This window comes from Heterocephalus glaber, unplaced genomic scaffold, assembly GCF_053883595.1.
Source record: "Heterocephalus glaber isolate CG9 unplaced genomic scaffold, H.glaber_assembly_v1.0 deba00000676, whole genome shotgun sequence".
Classification (NCBI taxonomy): Eukaryota; Metazoa; Chordata; class Mammalia; order Rodentia; family Bathyergidae; genus Heterocephalus; species Heterocephalus glaber.
This window is the reverse complement of record NW_028258156.1, coordinates 7384607-7401472: the sequence shown is the minus strand read 5'-3', so window position 1 is coordinate 7401472 and position 16866 is coordinate 7384607. Positions and strand designations below refer to the sequence as shown.

At 40.1% G+C, this 16866-nt stretch overlaps 1 pseudogene across 1 annotated transcript; it reads right to left on the bottom strand.

Annotated features, from left to right (window-relative positions):
• Window positions 1–5054: 5054 nt before the first annotated feature.
• On the bottom strand, window positions 5055–9591 carry LOC110347565 (PHD finger protein 20-like; annotated as a pseudogene). Its single transcript, XR_015449352.1, has 2 exons — window positions 8992–9591; window positions 5055–8435 (listed from the first exon to the last, which is right to left on the bottom strand). The product of XR_015449352.1 is annotated as a PHD finger protein 20-like (transcript).
• Window positions 9592–16866: the final 7275 nt, after the last annotated feature.

Below are 16866 nucleotides of genomic sequence, written 5' to 3'. Positions count from 1 at the left end.
TGGAGTACTACTCAGCCATAAAGAATGAGAAACTAGAGACGTTTATAGCTAAGTGGATGCACACTAAGCCCATACTCTTAAGTGAAATAAATAGGACACACGTGTAAATACCAAATAGTTTCTCTGGTGTGAGAAACTAAAAGTGTAAATAAGGATTAAAATGTACAATTGATATTGTGAAATAGAAAGAAAAGGTCTAAAGGAGTAGGGGAAGTGGAAGGGGTAGGGGAAAGAAAAGAAGGGAAAAGAAAAAATAGAGGAAAAGGAAAAAATGGAAACAAAGAAGGTTGGAGGGGGTGAAGGGAGGGCAGGGGAATGGGGAAAAAATAAGAACCAAGATACATCATGTAAGGGTACAAGATCCCAATGATGACTGTAACTGTACTGTATACCTAAAATGTACCAATAAACTTAATTTTTAAAAAAATAAAAATAAAAATAAATAAAAGTAAATATCTTTTGTTTGAGCTGCATAATTTATGGTATTCTGTTATAGCACCCTGAACGAATAACATCAGCCATTAAGTATGAGGCTAGCTGTAGATTTTCATAGATGTCCTTTTTTAAGTTGAAGAAGTTTCTTTTTATGCCTAATCAGCTTAGAATTTTTAGCATGAATTTATATTAAATTTTGTCAAATTCTTAGTTTGAATCAATTGTGACAATGCTATTGTTTTTCTATCTTTAGTCTATTGATAGGGTGAATTACCTTGCCTTCCTGAAATGAACTCCACTTGTTCATGATACAGTATCCCTTTTTATATAATCTGGAATCTGATTTGATCATATTTTACTGGGAATCTGAAGGACTATGTTTATGATGATATTGGTCTGTCATGTTCTCTTCTTATAATGGTTTTGTCTGATTTCAATATTAGGATAATTCTAGCCTCATAAAATGAGTTTTCCATGCCAACCTTCCCAGTACAAATCAAATAGCTTTTTAATTTTCACTCACTTCATCATTTAAAAGCAAAAGACCTCTTCAGAGTGACTTCCTTTATGAAGAAGAGATGGCATTGGCAAAGACTCTGGAATGTGGATACCAAGCAGTGAGCTAGACATTTCCTTTGATTAGAAAACTGGATCTAGAACACCAGCTCTTTAGTATTAAAGAAACAATTCTAAACTTCAGCACGATGTATATTAATATATCTTGTTCACCTTTTCATGACTTTGGAATAGTAAAAAAAAAACCATGTTAAATCCAACTGAATCAGAGTTTATGTAACTGCCACTCTAATTTTTTGTTTCAAAAAATCACACTCACTAGAAAACAATCTCCTTATGCACAAGACATAATACATTTAACTTGGTACTCCAAATAGTAGTATAAAGCTCAGAAATTTGGGGCATTAGCATAAATTATTTATTGAATGAACACTAAAAATTAAGCAAACCTCTCAGCTTTAGTTCAGTCTTTTCTTGTACCAAATTCTTATTTCAGAATAGAATATTCTCTGAAACAACCTGTTATAAAATCTAAAATTTAAATCTTTTACTATAACTAGAGGCATTCAGTTGTCTTTGGGTTATATAGGAGAAAAGCCTACAAGTAATAGTTGTTGTGGGTTTTCTTTAATGTGGAGACTTCAATTAATTTCATATTATTTTGAAAGCTTTAAAGTCTCAAGTTGCCAGATAACATTATATATTAGATTGTAACATTATTAGTTGTACACATTCCTTTTACAGAAATATTCTTAGTTAGGTTTCAAAATCTCCTCTAATTTTCAAAATAACTACAATTTTATGCTCACAGCAGCTCTGAATCTTGTAAGAAAAAGTCCACATAATGCCTTTGTAATATGTATACGATAGACACATTACACACACACACACACACACACACACACACACACACACACACCACAGAAACAGATAACTGAATTCCATGCCTCGGGTCAGCTGATTAGGTTAGCTGCTTACACTGCAGTGACATCTACTGGCACAATCAAGACTGAGCACCCAGAGGTAATCAAAACACAGGACAGTCTTTGGGGTCTGCCTCTTTGATAATAGAAAATACACTGCCTGAATTTCAAGAGAACAGAGATCATGTATTCTTAGCTATGTATCCTCAGTGTCTAATACTATATCTGTCTCATTAAAAAGTCTGTTGGATGTTCATATATATAACTGCCTATAATCTAACCTTGAAAAAACATGGACTCTAAATTGGAACAACTGTGTTAGGAGTGATTTAAATTTTTTAAAATAAATGATTATCTGACACAGCATCTCTTCGTTTTTGTGTTGATAAAATTCTTTTATATTCTAATAATAAAAATAAGTTCCATCTTTTCTGGAAAATTGCTCATAATGTTTTCAGGAAGGCCCTAAATCCCATCTCTTAACTCAAGGTTAAAAACCCCAGACCCAGGATATAGATTCTTTAATGTTTTTCTTTGCTTGTTTTCTCCATACTGGGAATTGAACCCAGAGACTTTGCAATGAGCTACATTCCCAGACTTTTTTTTGGTTTTGGTTTTTTTGGGTTTTTTTGAGGGCTTCACTTTGAACTTGCAGTCCTCACCTCATCAGCCTCCCAGAGTGCTGGGACTGTAGTTGTGCACCACCACTTCTGCCTTAGAAGTATTTTAAGACACTTTACAATGCAAGTAAGCAAATTAAAATAACAATGAGAAATCACTGCATACCTATTATAATGGCTAAAATCCAAAACACTGACAACACCAAATACTGAGAAACATGTTGAGCAACAGAAACTCTCATTCACTGTTGGTGAGTATGCAAAACATTATGGCTACTTTGGAAGACAATTTTAAATTTCTTACAAATTCAAACACATCTTATCATAAGACCAAACAGTCATACTCCCTTGGTATTTACTCAAATGAGTGAAAAATGTCCACAAAAAAACCTGCATATAAATGTTTACATCCACTTTATTCATAATTACCAATACTTGGACAAAGCCAAGATGTCCTTCAGTAGGTGAATGAAGTCACAAACTGAGAGATAGATAGATAGATAGATAGATAATGAAATATTATACAGTAATAAAAAGTAATGAAGTATCATAGATGGAAGACATGGATGAACCCTAAATGCATACTGCTAAGTGGAAGAAGCTAGTCTGAAAAGAAGCTAGTCTGAATCTGTATGATTACAACTATATGACATTCTGGAAAACGTAGAGCTATGGAGACAGAAAAAAGTCAATAGCTGCCAGAGGTTAGAAGAGACAGAAATGAAACAGAAGTGGAACACAAGAGATATTTAGAGAAGTGAAACTATTCTGTATGATACTATAATGGTGGATGCATGTCATTATACATTTGTCAACATTTAAAACACATACAACACAAAGAGCAAACTTAAAGTAAACTATGGACTTTAATAATAATAATGTATTGATGTTATATGAAACTAATGAAAGGGGTTAATGTTATCAGATAGGATAGGAACCAGCAGTGTTTTCCAGGTTCTTATTTGTTCTGATCAATGAATTGGTGGATGTGAAAGCTTACCATTTATTTTAGAGCAGTAGTAAGAAAAAGGAGATGTTTAGGGTGCTTAACAAAAGGGTCCTGTAAGAACAGACCACTCCAAGAACAAGAGGGCAGTGGCCTCAAAGTCAATTGCTGCCATCTTTTGTTTCTTTGATAGTTGATCCAGGTGGTCCACTTGATTTCATGCTAGAAGACTGATATCAGGTCCCAGGTCTCGAGTGCTCTTGTTATCAGAAGATCGGTATTGGGTGCAGGAATCAGCTTGATCCTGTGTCAGACTGCACTGCTTCTTCTTCTTCTTTTTTTTTTTTTGAAACATAAAGAACCTGTTTTATTTTTTTCCAAATACAGATACAGAAGTGTGCGTGTTTTGCAAATATTGCTTCAAAGCAACATTTCTGTTCTAATAGCGCATAAACATAGATGTGTATCCACAGTGCAATGTTGGCTCATCAAGGATCCACCTTGCATACTTATCACTTAAGCAAAATGATTAGTCAAACCAAAACATTTTGTCAAGGCAATTTTTATAGGTGGATAGTTTTTCTCAGACAAAAAACTTAGGTAGTGCACATATTTCTAAATGGTATCAGCAATGTTTGCAAATAACAGTTTCCAGTGCTCCAACGTGGGGTTAATTCACTTTGACCCAGAAAGTGAGGATGGAGCCCCTCAACATGGCTTTAAATTAGGGAAACACACTGAGGTTATCAGAACTTGGGGAGTCTTCCTGCCTCCCTAAGAACAAAAGTCGTAATGAGTCAAAAAGGATGATTTCCTTTACAAAACCTAAATGATAAACTCAGTAAGAACCACCTGGCAAAATTAGAGTAATTCAGTTTCTGCTTTCCTCTTAGAACAAGATACGAAATTGACTACCTTAAAAGTTACAGCTTCCCCTAGTTGTGATACTCAAATGTAATTTCAGGAAAGAAAACAATAATACAACAGTCATCATACCTGACAGTTGTGGCTATAGAAAATCATACTGTTTCTTCCCTTTTCAGAAAAGCATCACACAATTCTGATGCAGCTGTCTGATAAATTATCTAGAGCACAGATAGATGCCATACATACTCCTTGAGTATTTCTTCCTATACCAGAAACACCAGTGTTAGCAATGGCAAACAGCCTCTTGTAATAGAATTGGGTCCATTTCATTATTAAATGTTACAGCTGCATGTATTCCCACTCATGGATAAGCTATACAGGTCAGCTTGTCCTATAATTCATTTTATATCAAATGGCAAACAAATTTCTCAACAGCATTCCCTCAAACATTAGTACGGAGGCCTGAATTCATGACCATAATGACCTGTGCCTTAAAGCCTAACCATTTTTTTTTTTCATACTGAGGATCAAACTCGGGACCTTGCACTTGTGAGGCAGGCCCCAGATCCACTGAGCTAAATCCCCAGCCCAAAGCCTAATCATTTTAAAGGTCTCTGGAGATACTGTCATTGAGATATTGGCTACTTCACATTTACATAGTAAATATTTGCAGCATATAATATTACAGATTCATAAGCCCATAATTAACGTGTTAATAGACAACTATGCTTTGACTTTTGCCTTTAGTGATAAGAAAACATGAAATGGTCACTCTTCAAAGCATGGGACATTTTCTTTAAATTTGTATAGTATGGAAAAACAAAATGCAGCAATTAGACACGGAACCATAACCTGCAAAAATAACACAAATGTCTCAAAAGGTACTAATAGGTTGTACCTGGACCTTAAGCAGCATAATCACCTTGATCTCACAAAGTAATACAAATAGGAACTTCAAAGTGTTATATTAACAATTCTGAAAATGCCAACTAGTGGACATACCCTTCAGGGAAAGAGAAAAGTGGCACACAAAGAATCTGAAGTTTGACAATATAAAATAAGGTAATTCCCCAAACCACATTCTTTGCAATAAATCTTTATAGTGAAAGAGCTCAAAATTTTGGGAAACATTTTTTTCATACTTTAAATAGAACTGGGTGCTGTCAACATTAAGATGTGGGTAGAAAATGCTGTCCTTTGGGTTCCAGACCCTCCCTGCTTTCATTTGGAATTCCTCCTACATGCTTATTACAGTAAGGTTCTAGTTCCTCCATTGGCTGTATGGTCTCTGTGACAAAAGCCACAACCCAGTCAACTCTGGGGTGAAAAGCATACAAAACTCGTCCCTGGTACCAAAGTCATGCAAGAGATGTGGTGAGAAAAGTGAAGAGTCCTAAAGAGAAGGCAGGACAGTTGAGGCCTCTGCTCCTTCCCAACATCCACAGCACGGTGAAGTCCCAACATTCCCATGAAGCTGGAAAATGAAAATGGTGCCTGCTGCCTAAACTCCAGGCCAGGCAAAACAAGAAAGGTCAGCATGTGTCCCCAACCTGACGTAAAGTCAATTAAATAAACTGAAGACTGAATTTACAACTGTTTCCAACTAAATTTTTTGGCTCTCATTCCATTTGTCATCATCAGTGGCACGATTTCAAGTGAAGTTTGGGCAAAAAGACCCTCTTCATTCAGTGAGGTGCACAGAAGAAGGGAATCCCAAGAGTCTACTTGCTACCTTCTTGGTAGGCTTCCAGATGAGAGTGCCCTGCCCTCCAAAAGCCAAAATGGCCTCTTTGTCCAATGTTCATCACACTCCTGGCCAGATCCCTGAAGTTAGTCGATATCACATGCATTCAGCATGCTAGGTTTATTTAAATATACGAAGCTCTTCCTGCAGGTACCCTAGGATTGTGGCCTCATTAGTCTTGAGTCCCTAATTTCATGTGGAACAGCAGAGAGCAATCTGCTGCACCTTGCCCAGGTCCATCAGCAACTGCTTGATGCAATGCTTGAGCTGTGGAAGCCTGGCCAGTGCCTCCGGGGGCTCCAGCTCCCCAGTGTAGTCCAGCCAGCTCTCCAGCATGTCCAGTTCTTTCTCAATGGAGTCCATCCTGTGTGTGACTTCATCCTGAAGAGATTCCACATGTGTCAGCAGGTTAAACTGCCACTGATGCTGAAAGCTCACCAACCCCTCTCCACCTCTGTCCAGCAGCTTCTGATCAGGGGCTTCCTCTGGTAGGACCTTTTTGGAGACATAGTCCCTCACTTTTGAGGGACTGGGTCTGGGGTCGCTGTCCCCTCTGTTCCTGTCTTGGTCCAGAGGCCAGCCCAGGTGAGGGGAAAAGGAATCATCACCATTCTCACGGAGTGAGTTGACTGCATTATCAAGAGCAGAGCTGCGTGTCTCCACCACCAACTTCTGTTCCACAGCAGGATAATAGGCACGGGGCTTCTGGTAGCAGTGCTCACTGGTGATATAGGACTCGTCCACAGACTGGGGTAGGGGTAGGGGCTTCTCCACTGCCCCGTTCAAAGTTCTATAGCTGGGGGCTTCTTGCTTGCTTCTGGTGTCCATCACATGGATGTGTCTGGAATGAGCTCTCCCTTCCCCTGAGTGTTGTTTCCAAGGCTGGCACCACAGTTGCAGATCAGGATGCTCCCTGCTTTGCAAGATGCTCATTTTGAGCTGGAGGCCGTACAGAACCTCGATCACTCTCTGCACATCCCCAAGAAGCTGATGGGTGGCCACAATCTTCTTAGCATTCTGATGGGAGTAGTTCTCTTCCAAAAATGCCAGGCCATGCGTATGTCCTCTGCTCAACCACTCCTTATCATACCAGTACTTAAAGCTAGGCCTTTGACCTGGAGGTTCTTGGCAAACATAACAGGTGTATTTCTCAGGTACATTTTCTTCCAGTAATCCCATGCAGACTCCATGCTGCCAGCACTGGCACTCTTCACACTGAATCATGAAATCATTTTCCTCCTGGACTTCACAGATGCAACGGACCACCTCAAAATCATAGCGGTCATCTCCATCAAATTCCTCATCTGGGTTGGTAATCACATCAACATCTTGGCCATACTCCTCATCACTCCAAAGAAAGCTCTCAGAAGAGGACTCACTCAAATTATCCTCCTCAGATGCTTTCAATTTCCCTTTGTGGTTGCCAGTTTCTGTGCCATGGAGCTGTGGGCTCATATGGACTACAGGATTGTGTGAGGACCCACACCTCGTCACACCAAACGCCTTGGGTGGCGATGGTTCCTGGGAAGTGTCACTGATCTCCTCACTGCAGGGGCATTCAGGTTTGGTTTTCTTTTTCTTTTTCTTCTTCTTCTTTGGTTTCACTCTCACAAACTCTTTGAATTTTTTCTCTTTATTCTTTTCCTTGTCTCTTGCAGTCGGAGAACTTGCAGAGACTCACTTCCTAGTCAAGCTCTCCTGGCTGGCCTTGTCAGAAGCTGAAGAGCCCCTTATTTGGACATGCCTCTTCCCTGGGCTTTGCTCTGGCTCTGGTGACTTCTCCATCCCATGGAAATATTTCATGTGATAGTGTAGCAGTTTAGCTTTGTGGAAAAATTTTAAACAGTCCACAACCTTGCATCTAAATTTGTGGTCCAGGTCTACAGCTGGCACATTAGATGTCACAAAATCATCTGTTTTCTTAAAAGCATTTGGTACTTCTTCAGATTCCTTGGTACTAGCTGATGTATCTTGCAGAAGATTCGCATCAACTGTATCAACCAAATCTGGTACAACCAAATCAGGATCTAGGATCTCATGGGTCCCATTAGTGGATAGCCTGGAAGACCGTCTCCTGGATAAGTCTTTTTCAGAGCAGTTTTTTGACTTCTCCTGGGATGAATTTTTGTCAAGTCGAGGCCGTTTTAATGGGACGTCACTTCCTTTTGATATTTTCCGTCTTCTCAGTTCCAATGTTATTGGTTGTAAAGTTTGTGAGTTTGAATCCACAGCAGTAGAAGCTATGGAAAGGGGTCCGCCTCATTTTCTTTTTGGCTCCCTCACGTTCTCTTGTGGACTCTTCACAATGTCATTTTCAGGTTTCTTGTCCACTTGGGTGTCTCCAGAGTACTCCCTGTCATTCTCTGAAATGTTCTCCTTATTTTCTGTTGGGAGCAATGCTACATAATTCTAGGGAAAAATCATTTGGTTAGCCTAGTTCTCTTGCCTATAGCCCAGCTACAGAATAACTCCAGTTTGGCCTCCGGTCACAACTGAGACTTCAGTGATCCAGTGATGCTGTGATTCTCCAGGACAAGAAACATCCTGGGAGAACAAACATCTGCTCAGTTCCTCGTTGTTCTTGGACTGTTAACATCTTGTTTGCCGGAGATGTACTGAACTCTCTGCAAGCCTTCTGTTACACCTTGTTTATCCCAATGTGAACTATTAAACTCTCTCCAAGTCATTTGTTACATTTGTTTCTCCCGATGTACTGAATTCTCTGCAAGTCATTTGTTACGAGGTACTGAATAAAAGGTGTGGTAAGCTGGGGGCTTTTGTCTTTGCCGCCCAGAGCAGCACTGATCAGACCCAAAGCTCAGCTTCTTCTCAGTCTCATTTTTCTACCTTTCCTGTAATTCGCCGTGTGCTGCCGTGGCTCGCAGGAGACCAGGACTCACTGCAGAGGTTCTGGTAACGTCCCCTTCCCCTGTCCCCTACAATCTTCCTTCTCGTTCTTGGGAAGTTTTTTCTCAGACACCTTTCCTTTTTCAGAACAGATTAACTTTCCTTTTTTGTCAGGCTCCTTGGGTCACTTTTCTGTCTTTAAGGCTTTATCCTCTTTGTCTTTCTTCACATTGATTGTGGCTATTCTCTGCTCTTTAAACTTCTCTCGTTTATCAGGAGATGATGAAAGACTTTTGTGATCTATTTCTTTAGGCCTAGCATTACCCACAATATTCATCCTTGTTAACAGCAGTGACTTTGGCTGGGTAAAAACGACAATCAGACCAGCAAGCAAGGAACTGCTCATTTATCTGAAATTTAGAAGATCCATCCTCTTCATGTAAACCCTCTTTTCTCAGTTGTATTTTCTCTAAAGGGCGTAAATAAGGACTGTCCCAGCAAAACCATTCATCATAACGATGGTTCCAACGCTTGAAATGGATGAGTAGTTTTCCTTCCTCGTAGTCAATGTCTTTTATGTGCGCTGGATACCAATTTTTTAAACGGTCCCGGGCTTCCAACTGGGCTCCCACTTCAAAGCTGATTCCTCTTCTGTTAGGTGGATGCTTCGTCATTTTCATTCACTAACTGTCCTGCCTTTATTCTCCTAACGGCCCCGCTCTTGCTGCTTCGCTCCAGGACCCACAGACGGAAGGACTCTGGGTGCTGCGCACCACGTGACCCCAGGGACGCGCCCAGCGTATCCCGCCCCCCGCCCACGCACCAGCGCCACCACTAGGTGACCGCACTGCTTCTGTTTTATGCCCGTGGTTAACAAGTCTCCTCCATTGGTAGATTGAGCCCAACTCCTCCAACCATGTTGCCACGCCTTAGCCTCCTACTCCTACATTAAGAGTAGGAGAAACTGTTAGGAAGGGGAAAATGGGGATGGATAGAGAAGTGGGAGTATATGGAAACTCTGTACTTTTGCCCAACTTTTCTGTAAACCTAAATCTGCTTTAATAATAGTCTACTAAGTTAAAAGGAAAAAATCATATTGTTATATTTCAGGGGTCACGCGGAACACGCCGAATCAGCCCACTGCAGACAGGCAGGTCTGCACATGCCCTACCAGGCAACAATCCACTGAACCCCCTGCCCCTGCTCCTCTGTACAGCCACCTGGTTCCACACTACAAAGACGCAGAGGACACCGGACCGCCAGACCACGGTACTGAGTCCCGCTGCTCCCGGCCCAGAGGTAGGGGCTTCTGAGCCGCTGTCCCACTGCTCCTGGTCCAGAGGAAGGGGCTTCCCAGCCACCATCCCTCCCGCTGCTCCCAGCCCAAAGGAAAGGGCTTTTGGGCCACCTTTTGTCCCGCCACTCCTAGCCCAGAGGAAGGGGTTTCCGGGCCACCATCCCTCCCACTGCTCCCGGCCCAGAGGGAGGGGCTTCTGAGCTGCCATCCCACTGCTATTGGACCAGAGGAAGGGGCTTCCCACCCACCATCCCTCCCGCTGCTCCCAGCCCACAGGAAAGGGCTTTTGGGCCAACATCCCTACCGCTGCTACCAGCCCCTGTCCCACCTCTCCCAACTCAGAGGAAGTAATCCGTGCAGGGGACAAGAGCCACCCCACCCCACCCCGCCCCCGCCGCCAGTCGAAATGAGAAAACACTTCAATAAGCCTCAAAACCAGACTTCCAGATCACCTACAGCAACCCCAAAGGGAAATGAGATGGAACACTCTGATGCTCGACTACCTGGACCCACTGAACTGGCAACAAAAGGGGATCTGGAAAAAATGAAATCAGAAATAATTTCTCAGATAACAGGAGAAATTGTGCCCCTAGTGCAAGACATGATTAATAAATCTAGAGAGGAGCTCAGGAACATGATGGAATCTCAACCTAGGAAACAAATGGAATCCATAAAACAGATGCAAATAGATTTCTAGGACATGAAAAACTCCATTGAAAGTCTACACAGCAGAAGGAGCCAATGTGAGGACAGAATTTCAGATATAGAAGATAAGATTGCAATTAGTGACCAGGAAAAGAAAAATTGGTTCAAAATTATAAGGAAACATGAGAAATCAATCCAGCAGCTGCTAGATGATGCAAAGAAGAATAACATAAGACTGATTGGAGTCAATGAAGAAATAGGAGAGAGTGGAGATGACATAAAAAATCTTTTCACAGAAATAATGGCAGAAAGCTTCCCAAGCAGGGGAAAAGAGTTTGAGAAACAGATAAGTGAGGCATATAGGACTCCAAATAGCCTTAACCAAAAAAAATCTACACATAGGCATATAATTGCTAAGATTCCAGAAACTCAACAGAAGAACAAAGTCCTACAAGCAGTCAGAGAAAAGAAACAAATCACAAAGGAATGCCCATCAGAATCACAGCAGACGTCTCAACACAAACCATCAAGGCAAGAAGAGCTTGGAGTGACATATTCCAAGCCCTAAAAGAAAACAGCCTCCAACCCAGATTGATGTACCCTTCAAAACTATCTTTCAAAATGGATGCAGAAATAAGATACTTTCATGACAAAGAGCACCTTAGGAACTTTGTGAATACCAAACCAGCACTCCAAAGAATTTTACACAATAGCCTAGGAACAGACATTGAGGATCACAACCCCAGGAAGCAAAGCAGAATGAACCCGTCTGGAATGACAAGAAATTAAATGTAAAGGGGGAGAGCCTAACAAAAGGAAAAAGTCATGGCAATGATAAGTCAATATGTTTCAGTTGTAACCATCGATGTTAATGGTCTCAATTCACCAATCAAAAAAAATAGACTGGCAGAATGGGTCAAGAAGCAAAATCCAACAATATGCTGCATATAAGGAACACACTTAATTCAAAAGGAAACTCATAGACTGAAAGTTAAAGGATGGAAAACAATACTCCATGCGACAGGAACCCGAAAAAAAGCAGGAGTAGCTATCCTCTTTGCAGATCAAGTAGATTTCAAACCAACACTGATTAAGAGAGATGAAGAAGGACACTACATCCTTGTAAAGGGAACAATCCAAGAGGAACAGATGACAATCATAAATATATATGCACCAAACACTAGTGTACCCAACTATATAAAACAAATACTAACGGACATGAAAAGTCATATATGCACTAATACAATTGTAGTGGGGGACCTCAACACCCTGCTGTCACAAATAGATCAACTAGACAAAAACTACGTAATGAAATACTCGAACTCTTGAACAAATGAACTTAACATGTTTACAGAGTCTTCCACCCCACAAAATCAGAATACACATTCTTCTCAGCTGCACATGGGTCATTCTCCAAAATAGACCACATACTCACACACAGAACATGTTTAAGTAAGTGCAAAGGAACTGAAGTTATCCCCTGTATATTATCAGACCATAGTGCGATGAAATTGGAGATCCATAGCAAAAGAAACTCAAGAAATTTCATAAACACGTGGAAATTGAACAACACACTTCTGAATAACCAATGGGTCACAGAGGAAATTAAAGAAGAAATAAGACAGTTCCTTCAATTAAATGACAATGACAATACAACATATCAGAATCTATGGGACACAGTGAAAGCAGTCTTATGAGGGAAAATCATAGCAGTGAAAACACATATTAGGAAAACAGATCGAGCCCAATTAAACAACCTGATGTTGCACCTCAAGCTTCTAGAAAAAGAAGAGCAGGACAACCCCAAAGCTCATACAAGGGAGGAAATTATAAAGATCAGAGGAGAAATCAATGCAATGGAGACTAAGAGAACGATACAAAAAATCAATGAAGCCAAGAGTTGGTTCTTTGAAAGAATCAACAAAATTGACAAACCCTTAGCCAACCTTGTCAGAAAAAGGAAAGAAAAGGCCCAAATCCATGCAATTAGGAATGAAAAGGGTGAAATGACAACACACCCAGCAGAAATACAGAGGATCATCAATACCTACTTCCAGAACCTATATGCCAATAATATGGACAACACAGAAGAAATGGACAGATTCCTAGATATATATGAATTACCGAAGTTGAACGAAGAAGACCTAAAAATTCTGAACAACTCAATATCAACCAATGAAATTGAAAATGTAATTAAAAACTTATCAACTAAGAAAAGCCCGGGCCCTGATGGCTTCACTGCTGAATTCTACAAGACATTTAGAGAGGAACTGCTGCCACTACTGTTTAAACTCTTCAATGAAATTGAAAGGGAAGCAATACTCCAAAATTCATTCCTGGAAGCAAGCATCACCTTGATCCCCAAAGCAGAGAAAGATCCAACCGAAAAAGAGAACTATAGGCCAATCTCACTAATGAACATAGATGCAAAAATCCTTAATAAGGTCATGGCAAACAGAATGCAGAAGATCATCAAGAAGATCATACACCCTGATCAAGTGGGATTCATCCCAGGGATGCAGGGATGGTTCAATATACAAAACTCAATCAATGTAATACACTATATCAATAGAGCCAAGGACAAAAACCATATGATTATCTCCATAGACACAGAAAAAGCATTTGACAAAATCCAACATGCATTTATGATAAAAACCCTACAAAAAATTAGAATAGATGGGCTGTACCTCAAACTGATAGAAGTCATCTATGAAAAACCAACAGCCAATATCATGCTAAATAGTCAATAACTGAAATCCTTCACACTCAAATCAGGAACAAGACAAGGATGTCCACTATCACCACTCTTGTTCAATATGGTTCTGGAAACATTAGCCATTGCAATTAGACAAGAGAAAGAAATAAAAGGAATAAAGATAGGAAATGAAGAAGTCAAATTGTCATTATTTGCAGATGACATGATACTGTATGTACAAGACCCCAAGAACTCCACCAAAAGTCTGCTAGACTTAATAATCAAATTCAGTCAAGTAGCTGGTTACAAGGTCAACACACAAAAATCAATAGCTTTCCTCTACACCAATGACAGACTCACTGAGAGAGAAATAGGGCAAATAATTCCTTTCACAATAGCATCCAAAAAACTGAAATACCTAGAAATCAACCTAATGAAAGAAATCAATGACCTCTTCTCTGAAAACTATGGCACTCTGAAAAGAGAGATTGAAGATGATATCAGAAAATAGACAGACATCCCCTGCTCCTGGGTAGGAAGGATTAATACAGTGAAAATGGCCATACTTCCAAAACTGCTATATAGATTTAATGCAATTCCAATTGAGATCCCAGCAGCATACTTCATAGACCTTGAGAAAACAATCCAAAAATTCATTTGGAACAAGAAGAGACCCAGAATACCAAAAGCAATTCTAGATAACAGAAACATGGCAGGGGGTATCACAATCCCCAACCTGCAACTATACTATAAAGCTACTGTGATAAAAAGAGCATGGTACTGGCAAAGAAACAGACCTGAGGACCAGTGGAACAGATTAGAAGATGCAGAAACAACACCAGACACACTCAGCCATCTCATCTTCAATAAAGGAGCCAAACACCCTCACTGGAGGAAAGATAGCCTCTTTAATAAATGGTGCTGGAAAAATTGGGCTTCAACTTGCCAAAGATTAAAACTAGACCTATACCTCTCACCATGCACTAAACTAAAATCAAAATGGATTAAAGATCTAAATATTAAAACAAAAACACTAAACCGGCTGGAACAGAGGTTAGGTAGAACTCTTGAAGACATTGGTGTAGGAAAAGATTTTATGAACAAAACCTCAGTTGCCTGTGAACTAGCACAAACAATCAACAAGTGGGATCTCTTCTTATTAAAAGGCTTCTGCACAGCAAGAGAAACCACCAGCAGTGTGAAGAGACAACCCACAATGTGGGGAAAAAAATCTTCACCTGCTCTTCCTCAGACAAATGTCTACTATCTCGAATCTATAAAGAACTTAAAAAGATCAGACCTCCCAAATTTAAGGACCCAACCCGAAAATGGGCATCTGAAATGAACAGACATTTCTCAGACAAAGAAGTAGAAATAGCAAATAAATACATGAAAATATGTTCAACATCACTGGTCATTCGAGAGATGCAAATGAAAACAACACTGAGATTCCACTTCACTCCAGAAAGAATGGGTGCTATCATGAAATCAACCAATAACAAATGCTGGTGGGGCTGTGGGGAAAGAGGAACCCTGCTCCACTGCTGGTGGGAGTGTAGACTGGTGCAAGCACTGTGGAAATCAGTGTGGAGATACCTCAAAGAACTAGGACTGGAAGTCCCATTTGACCCCGCTATTTCACTGCTGGGGATCTTCCCCAAAGAATTAAAAGAATCATACCACAGGGATATATGTGCACCCATGTTCATAGCAGCACAGTTTGTAATAGCTAAAACTTGGAAACAGCCCAAATGCCCATCAACTAGAGACTGGATAAAGAAAATGTCGGGGGTTTTTAATAAAAGGGAGTACTATTCAGCCATAAAAAATGAGAAATTAGAGACATTTATAGCTAAGTGGATGCACACTGAGGCCATACTCTTAAGTGAAATAAATAGGACACACATGTATAAATACCGAATAGTTTCTCTAGTGTGAGAAACCGAAAGCGTAAATAAGGACTAAATGTATAATAGGTCATGTGAAATAGGAAGAAAAGGGGCAAAGGGGAAGGAAGTGGGAGGGCTAGGGGAAAGGATAGAAGGGAATGGGATTAATATGAGAAAATGGAAAAATAGGAACAAAATCTTTGTAAATAGGGAGGACTGGAGGGGTTGAAGGGAGGGCTGGGCAAGGGTGAAAAATAAGAACCAAGAGAGACTATGTAAAGGTGCAAATTTCCAATGATGAATGTCATTATGTTGTATACCTAAAATGTACCAATGATTAGAATGAATAATCGATAATGCAAAATAGGAAGAAAAGGTCCAAAGGTGTAGGGGTAGTGGGAGGGGCAGGGGAAAGGAAAGAAGGGAAAGGAAAAATGCTGAGAAATGGAAAAAATGGAAATAAAGTCTTTGTAAATAGGGAAGGGTGGAGGGCGTGAAGGGAGGGCTAGGAATGGGGAAAAAATAAGAACCAAGATGCATTATGTAAAGGTACAATTCCCAATGAGAAATGTAATTGTGTTGTATACCTACAATGTACCAATAAAAGAATTTTTAAAAAAAAAAAAAGCACACAAAAGGCTAACAAAAAAAAGGGATATATTTTAGGATCTATTTGTTACATTTCTTAAAATGCATTGAACAGGTTTGTATTCAAATGTTTTTCTCTGTTACAATTTTAAATGACACAAAATCCATAAATGAAGTTTATTTTTAAAGTGCTCATGTAATCAAGTCTCTCTAACAGAGGATATTTTGCTTGTATGAACCCTAAGGAGAAAAAGGCTTTTAATCCTTCGGTCTGATACAATTAAACACTTAATTTGCTGTGTTTTTTATTCTACTGTCCCTTGGGACTGAAAATGGCCTTTCCCAGACAGTTCTGTAAATCGCCTGTAAATTGCTAGAGTGGTAGAAGGAAGAAGGACGATTCTATTACAGCTACTGCCAAGAGCTGTCAGGCATATTCAGTAAGCCACTGCCAAGAAATGTTTAATAGTGTGGTAGAAAGTTCTACTCCCTAGATCCTTGTGGAAAACCAAAAATTGCTTTTGACTTGTCAGTTCGGTTGTAAAAAACTTAGTCTTTAAAATTGATGACCATTTCATCCTAGTAAGAATGGCAGGGTGTTAGTCAGTCTTGCATCACCATGACTTGAGAAAAATAAATTAAAGCAGGAAAGACACTGCTTTGATATTATGCAATCAAAAGTGCTGAGTTTGTATTTAAGGGAAAGACTGCTCCAGAGGAAGACATGAAACCAGAGGAAGTGACTCTGCAGCCTCACCAGGGTCCTGCCTTGCACTTAGCTTGCTTATGGAGTAACTTCATGCATCCTGCATGCTACAGTCTAAGCCTCCAGACCTCTGGAACCATTCAGACCA